Consider the following 8,374-nt stretch of genomic DNA (forward strand, 5'->3'; position numbering starts at 1 on the left):
GTAGCTGAGCTTAAAACAATAAGAGGTTGCTTAAAAATTTACACAATTCACAGTAGGCTAGTGTTGTGATCCGTAAGGGGGCATCCATTATTACGTGAGGTCTTTAAGGGGGAAGGGGTCAAGTAAAATCTTTCCAAATCTCACTTGGGGGACGGGGGGTTTTAACAAATATCACGAAATCATGAAAGTAAAGTTTATTAACTTAAGTTGAAATATTTATTTTTTTAATTTAATCATAGTGGTTTTAAAACCACGGCAATATTCTCAAATCTCAAATACTAGTCTTTGCTAGTCGTAAATAAAATTATTAGAACAAATTATGTTTTTGCATTTTTCTTTTTTAAATCCAACAGGTTTACAACCAAAAAATCTCACGTGAGATTTGGGCAGGGGGGAGGGTTAAGGAAAATCTTACGAAATCTTACCAAGGAGGGCGGGGGAGTCAAAAAATCCTAAAAAATGTCTCACGTAATTATTTATGGACGCCCCTAATATAATATGATATCGTCACCTACGAATATGCGCGATGAATATGTACCTATGCCTATGTTATTTTTTTTCCGAAACGCATTTGTATGGGATTTGTGAGTTGTCAGGGAAATTGAGAGCGTGCGAGCGGTGCAATCATTTGGAAATTAGTAGCAGCCACGGGTGCTTGCTTATATGGGAAATCATTTTCTGTGAACAAACTTGGTAAGTTTTTATTTCTCTTAAATTATTTTATAATCCGTAGGTGCCTTTGAAGAAAAAAAATGTTTATTCTGTAAGTAGATCTTTACGTGTCACTTAATATACCTAGTTCGGAAAAACCACAATTACCTAGAATAATGTGCCGCAAGAAGCTTAGCAGAAAGTCAGTTTCTGAAGAAATTATATATTATATAGGTAAATTAAATATATTCAAATTAAAAATAAAAATATAAAGATTAAAATTACAGGGACGTATTGGGTCCTTTAGCCTTAGTCTAGTGGTTTGAACTATGGCTTCTGAAGGAGAGGATCGGAGTTCGAGCTCCGACTGGCATCTTTTGTGAATTTAAGTGAAATTTATTTGAAATTTACCGTTATGCTGTTTAGTGAGCATCTCTAATCTCTAATATAATAGAGCATCTTTAATATAGCGGTCTCGATAAAACATGTTGTCTTAATCATAATTCATACCACAATCAGGGCTTATCACATTAACACACGATATTAATTATGGTTGTACGTTGTTTTACATACAACATTTTAATAGAATTTCGTTTAACAGTCATTTATTTATCATTTTATCGTTTCATAGAATAATCAATACGCAGAACACTTACTTTGAAGAAATTTAAATCATTGATTTTTGTTACAAATACAAATTTTTGTTTAGATATTCATATCAAAGAATAACAAATCAAATATTCGTTATTCTCATATTATATAGTTATTATAAAACTTATTACCAAGAAAAAAATGCAATTCGTTTTCTGATGTGGGCGCAGTTCTAACTTAACCTAACCTACTTTTCTAGTAGCGAGTCGTTTCTGACGAGGTCACTGTTCTAACTTAACCTAACCTAACCAACTTTTCTGGTAGCGCTTTATATTTTATCTAACAAACAATATTTGTTAAAAAATAATTCTACAATTTGATAAATTTGACAAATAATAAAGTGAGATTATAAGATTTATTGAATAGTTTTTCTAGTAAATATGTTTCATTCAAGTAAATATTCGTTGAAACAATAATATTCGAAGTAAAAATACAAGAACCAAATATTATATGAAAAATTTCCGTCTGCGAAAGAAGGGAACAACATTAATTATGAGTGACGGTAGTAATTATTTGTGAAAATCACAAGTATAAAATAAAACATGTTTTGTTTGATGCAGGTCCATGATGTGTCACAAAGGCTTGTGTATGATGTGCATCCCGGTCAGAACAGGGTGCCTTATGGTTGCTGTTCTGTTTATAGTAAGTTTATAAAGTCTCATATTTATTAATAATTAAAATTTACCCGCGGCTTCGCACGCTGAACCATTACAACCAGCAGTTGAATTTAAATCCCGCGATTCTATTAAATTTCTATGGAGATCCCCAAAAACATACTTAAAAAAACTACGCTTGAAATTTCTACATTTTATACTGAACTCGTGTGAATTTCGGTGGCCGTATTGTCTAAAGCCGAGTTTAGACTTGCAGAAAAATCGTGCAAGTTACATTCCGAGGCCGTAAAGCCAACGAGTTGGTAGTGGTCAATCGAGCGCCGCATGTAACGCAACTTGCTCATTTTTCTTGCAAGTCTAAACTCGGCTTAACATCCCGGCACTCGTGATCTCATACACCATCTCTTTCTACCCACATCCTATACCACGTGACAGAAAGAAGAGGTTAAAACGATTAGGATTCCAATTGCATTAGAAAATACTTATTCTATTACGGTACTTACCCTATGTGTTATTCCATACGTTCAGCTATGTACGTACTAAATTTCATTCAAATCCGTCCAGTTTTAGTATAGTTCCTATCCTATGAACAGATCTTTGTATGTCTTAGGGCTGTCACAACCTTCAACTTTTGCATGGATTTAACCGTTTAGTCTATGCGTAAGCTTTATTATATCTAAGCGCCAGAGCATTATAGTTGCAGACTTGCCCATGTTGACCGATCCAAATGTGCCACCCTTTACATGTTTGCAGATCTACCATATCTTCAGTTTTATCGGATGCATCCTAACGTTGCTGTCTATTATATTAACACATGAATTTCTTCCGAATCGTCCTTACTCTTATTGTTACATTCGTACACTTCTTAAGTATTATCTTCACGGTCTTCTTTGTTACGGCATTCGAGTGGTAAGTTTACTATCTCATTATTCTATAGCACGTTCACATTCAGCCGAAGTGAGTAGAGAAGTGAGCTGGGTAGTATGTAAACACAATACTTCTCATGCCACTGCCATTTCCACTGGCGCTGCCCGGCGCTCCCCAAAAGAGCGGTTTTTCGTGTGAAAGTCAAAGGACCGGCATCGCCAGCTCTTGTGCAATCCACCATTTTGTAAAAACTTTATTTACGAACATGAGATATGAATAATTTTTCTATTTTGTTTTGTCTGGGCGAAATTGACCCTTGAAATATGTAATTCATTGTGTTCAATGACCTACAACCTAGTTCCTAGGTCGCGGGTGAGCAACGTAGGTAGGTAGGTTTAGATATGGACCTCCGCAAAGCAACGCCTAATTTAATGAATTGATAAAGTTCAGCCAGAAAAAAACGAGTTTCAGATACGAGCATTTTAAACAAATAAATTATAGGTTGTTTTGTATTATAATATCATCATTAAATTGGTCATCCGTGTTTTTTTCCTCGTATATTTTTATTTTATTAGTTAATGTTTATAACAAATCTGTACCTACTTTGTATATAGAAAAATGAATTTAGGTACTTAACTATTTAAAAATCAGGTAAACGTTTAGTTGGTTGTAATACTATACCTATATTTTCCTCTAAGCACGTGTCTCATTATATTCGAACTGTCAATTTTATAAACTCACTGTCACTGTAAATACCTGTTTCGTAATTACGGCTATACAACAAGATCCCAACTAAATTTGGCTCTAAATATGTCTGACGCCAAAGTCTGTCTGTCTGTTTGTGTGGCATAGTAGTTCTCAAACGGATAGGCCGTTTCAAAAGCGAGTTTTATTGCATTGGTTCTTATAGTCAGTGCCACCAGAGTTGAGATTACGCTCTCAAAAACATGTCATGTACATGTTCACTCATTCATTTAATTAATTCTCCTTTTATGCCAATCAGTTCTTCGTGTAGCTGTGTGTAATTATAATCACTTCACTTCAACTCTCGTGGAACTACGTATAGTATAGTATACCTAGTATAGGGAACATTATATGTATGTGTAATACATCCGTTCAGCCGTTTTTGAGATACCTATTCAACTTTGAAATGACAATATCGAGGATTTCTCAACTGTTTTGAGCTATTGATAACAGCGCCATCTAACGGGACATTGCTCATGAGCTAACCAGGAGCATACCCCTTAACGGAACTATTTTCATTCCTTTCTTTGTGTTTCAGGGTAGCCCAAACGTGGTGAAAACTTATTTTATTTTTGGTTTGATGGTGGCAGTACTGAGGGTTGTATACACAATCATCCTCTCTTTATACGGCAGTGGAGACATGATACTATTTGCTGTTATTTACGCATTGTTCGAGTTTGGTGAGAAATAGTTCTACTAACTTTAAGAAATTCGACAATGTGACAATCGGTCTACGAGAAAAGTGGTCGTAGGCACAGAATATATAATAGTACTAACGTACAGCCTTGAGCCTTGAGCGTTGAGCCTTGGGGGAGGCCTATGTCCAGCAGTGGACGTCTTTCGGCTGACATGATGATGACTAACGTACAGAATATATAATAGTACTGTCGTAGGTCATTCATAATGGCGTAAGAAACTACACCTACCACTTCTTCTTTTTGTTAATATTATTTGTTCTTTTACAAAAAAATATACTTTTTTTTTATTATAAGGTTGTAGTTTATTTAAAAAAATGATAACGGTTGAAATAAATATATTTTTAATGAAAACCAACTTTGAAGGAGTGCCAGTGAATTTGACGTTATTAAGGGTTCCGTACCCCAAAAATAAAAAACACGGAACGTTACTACGTTAGGGGCTACTACGAAATTCATAAATGAAGTTCGTGTTCTGTCCCTCTCACTTTCAAAATACGAAGTTCGAATTTTGCACTTCATAGTACAGGCCCAGTAGTCATCGTACCGTACAGCCGTTTATTTTGATATTTGACCATGACCACTAATTTAATACAATAATGAGGGCTATCGTTTTTTGTCTCACTAGATGGCGCACTGTTGCGTGAGGTTTTTAAGTATGGCTTTCAAAGTCTGTTATTACGGGCGTGAAAACAAAGTTTAGATTAAAATCATATTTAATGCACCTTAAAACCGTACCATAAAAATATCGAGCATGCCACAGTGCATAGTCCCCGTTTTGTTCGGAAAATAGGGAGGACAAAGGATTCCGAAAGACAAAACTGTCTCAAAACAGACATTCATTGCTCCGGAACGCATATTTGCCATAATTAATTTCAGGCAATGCAAAATATTCACAAAAAAAATCTAATTATAAATAATCCCGCGTAGCTCACCCAAAAACTATGAGATTTGACATTTCGGAGACCTCACGCTACACTAGCGCCTCTAGTGGCGAATTCATACGCGATAGCCCTCATTGATTGACACTTCGGGTGCCGTGGTTCTTATTACAATGTCATTAATGTCGAATTTTGACAAAATCACGTGTCTTCATGGATGGCAATCGGTATACATATTATGTAGTTACAACATAATATACACGTCTTTATTTTTTTGTTCCAGTATTGGGCACGCTATTCCTAGTATTGGTGTTCCATACTCATAGAGCGGTTAGTGAACCCAGAGCTCGACCGCCCGCATCATTCCAGGACTGGCAATGATGTAATCTGACGACTCGTCCGATCATCACCATCATCAGTGTCGGCTTTAGAGGGGGCGATCGGTGCGGCTGACCAGGGCACCAGCACCAGTTAAACTAAGCCACTCAATTTAGATAACTATTTTTATCGCTCTAAAGGAAAACTAGACTCAGCGTATTAAATTTTATACTTAATTTATAGCAGTGAGCATGAGTATTGTATGTCTAACAAACACGACCTGTAATTTCGTCATTTATCGTGACTTTCGTCGTGCAAATGGGTGCCAAAGGCATGACTCGCTTGGAGCGCCTTGGCTTAGGCTGGCTCTGGTCATTATCATGTCAGCCGGAAGCTTATACTACTTATTTGTTGCTGTATTCTCCTTTATTTATCATGTTTGTTTTATTCGTAAAAATATGTTAAAGTGTTCAATAAGGATGTTATTTTGATTATTTTCAAAATCAAATATCACATTGAAGGAACACACAATAAAATTGTTACATAGACTATTATAAGGGCGCGGGTGAGCAAAGTAATGTTTGTAGTTCTAATTGCACTTTTACGAGTATATAAGAGTAAAGGTCGCGTTAAGTAGAGAAAGAGTTTTGTCAAGATTAAATAGATTAGGTACCTATGTGATTGAAAATACAAACTGAAATATAGATGCACAGAAAAATAAGACCATCACTGGGAATCGAACCCAGGTCCTCGGTAATCCGTACCGCGTGCTATACCGCTACACCACTGATGGTCAGTGGTGGTCAGACCATCAGTGGTGTAGCGTATTAGCACGCGGTACGGATACCCGAGGACCTGGGTTCGATTCCCAGTGATGGTCTTATTTTCTGTTTTTTCTGTGCATCTATATTTCAGTTTGTATTTTCAATTTAGGTTTTACGGGTGACCGTAAAGTAAAATTTGGAATTGAAATAAAAAATACAAAAAGATTCCAAAAAACCAATCTTAGGTATGTGATTGTCTGTGTATAGGTATAATATAAATAAACAAAGTTCTTTATTCTGCTAAACAATATTTTATTTTTTTCGGACCTTTCTTTGATTTGTGCTGTGAAGGCCTTATTTTTACCGAATTTCATAAATCTATGCCAACGGTAAACACGCAAAAACGGTTCAACGGATTTAAATCAAAGGCACTTAAACAAATTTTAAGCTAGAATAACACAATAGACAATAGTATCTTAAGTTTTACCAATTGTATTTTTGTTTAATTTTTTGGGGATAATACTAAAAAGTTACATACATACTTCCTTCTAATTACTTCAAGTAAAATTGTGCATTTATAGACAAAGTCGTGAACAATAATATATTAAAAAAATTTAAATCTACCCCACAACTGAAAACTTCACCCTACTACTTCACTTCGGTGACATCATAATTACCTATTGTGTGTGAAGCATTAGGATTTCATTTGAAATAACGGTAATATTAGGCTTAAGCGCATTTGATTTTTAATTTATCATTATCACTTAGGTACGATTGTAAAGTAGTATTTATTTAGGCTATGCAAGTTGGACATTAGAGTAGAACATATTTAGCTTTAAATAAACAAAATCTAGACTTACAAAACTTACATAAAAAAATATTATACACATATTTGGCTTGAACATCTGGTTTACCAACGAACTTTTAGACAACATTATGTTCTAATTAACTTTGCCATGCAAATGTGGTATAGGTAGTGTCACCAAGAGTTGAGGTCACGAACACAAGAAATCTCATGTAATGACAGCGGGATTGTGACATTTACTTATTTATGCAATAAATTCTTCATGTAGCTCTGTGTGTCATTCACTTCAACTCTTGTGGCACTACCTGTACACAAAATGTAAAATTTAGGAGATAAAATCGAATAGCTGAAAAGGTCAGAAATTGACCCCCCCCATTTAGGTCGATTATAGTTAAGAATTCTAGGACTGTTACTCGTATTCTAGTTTACCCTTAATAACCTAAATTAAGAAATGATACTTTGGATTATATTATATATACATATTTTCAAACAAAATACATCTAAGTATATACTGGATGAAATACATACTGACTGAAAAAATAAAAAAAACCCTGCATAATAGTGGATTGTACAACAAAAGCATAAAACGAGCCATTTTAACCGAGACGTTCATATAGTCAAGCCACTCGAGCCGGTACGGTGATGGTGGATAGATACGTCGAGGAGAAATGGGTTTAATGCTCGAGTTTACACTCTGCTTTTCACTTCAATGAGAGGAAATGAAATAGCAACAGTGGAAACAAATTGTTCACCTACTAGGTACTTACCTTTTATTTTTCTTGGATTGCTGTATAATCATTTCTTAGTTTTATTAATTTAATTGATTGATTTTAAGTTTACATAAAAAAAAATTACTAAAATATAAAGAACTTTTTTTTACTTTAAAAATCTTATTTTTACTTTTATACATAATTATTCGCAGAGCTAAAACACAGACGGGAGGATAAAGCAACGTCATATGTTGCATCGTGAAGATACGCGTGATCGATATAATATATATACATGTGGATATACTTATATGCTAGTTGTTCGCAGCGAGCCTCAGTATAGCACATATATGTTGAGATAGTGATGGCCGCATAGAGTTTAGTGTGAATGGGGTGGAACTGTTCGGGTAAGGTATAATAAATGAATATTTTAAAATAAATTAGACCCCGCTATCAATAAGCAAAATTTTTGAAGTTATTGGATGGTTGGTAGATATTTCATTTGAGACAAAAACTAATTTAGTGTAATGTTGACCTAACTTGTAGGGACTTATTTAATTAATTAAGTTTTAAAATAAACTTTTTCATCACCTAATTAATAATTGTCAATGTGTTAATTAGTTTATTTTTGTTGTAAATTTTAATTTTTAGATCCATTTTTTTTTGCTGGCTGTACA

The 8,374-nt window shown here is 34.6% G+C and overlaps 1 long non-coding RNA gene across 1 annotated transcript; it reads left to right on the plus strand.

Annotated features, from left to right (window-relative positions):
- Positions 1-615: 615 nt before the first annotated feature.
- LOC141429390 (uncharacterized) lies at positions 616-2,729 on the plus strand. Its single transcript, XR_012451529.1, has 3 exons — positions 616-693; positions 1,863-1,944; positions 2,670-2,729. It is a non-coding gene; the product is annotated as an uncharacterized lncRNA (long non-coding RNA).
- The last annotated feature ends 5,645 nt before the right edge of the window (positions 2,730-8,374 follow it).

The sequence above is a fragment of the Choristoneura fumiferana genome, chromosome 7 (assembly GCF_025370935.1).
Source record: "Choristoneura fumiferana chromosome 7, NRCan_CFum_1, whole genome shotgun sequence".
Taxonomy (NCBI): domain Eukaryota; kingdom Metazoa; phylum Arthropoda; class Insecta; order Lepidoptera; family Tortricidae; genus Choristoneura; species Choristoneura fumiferana.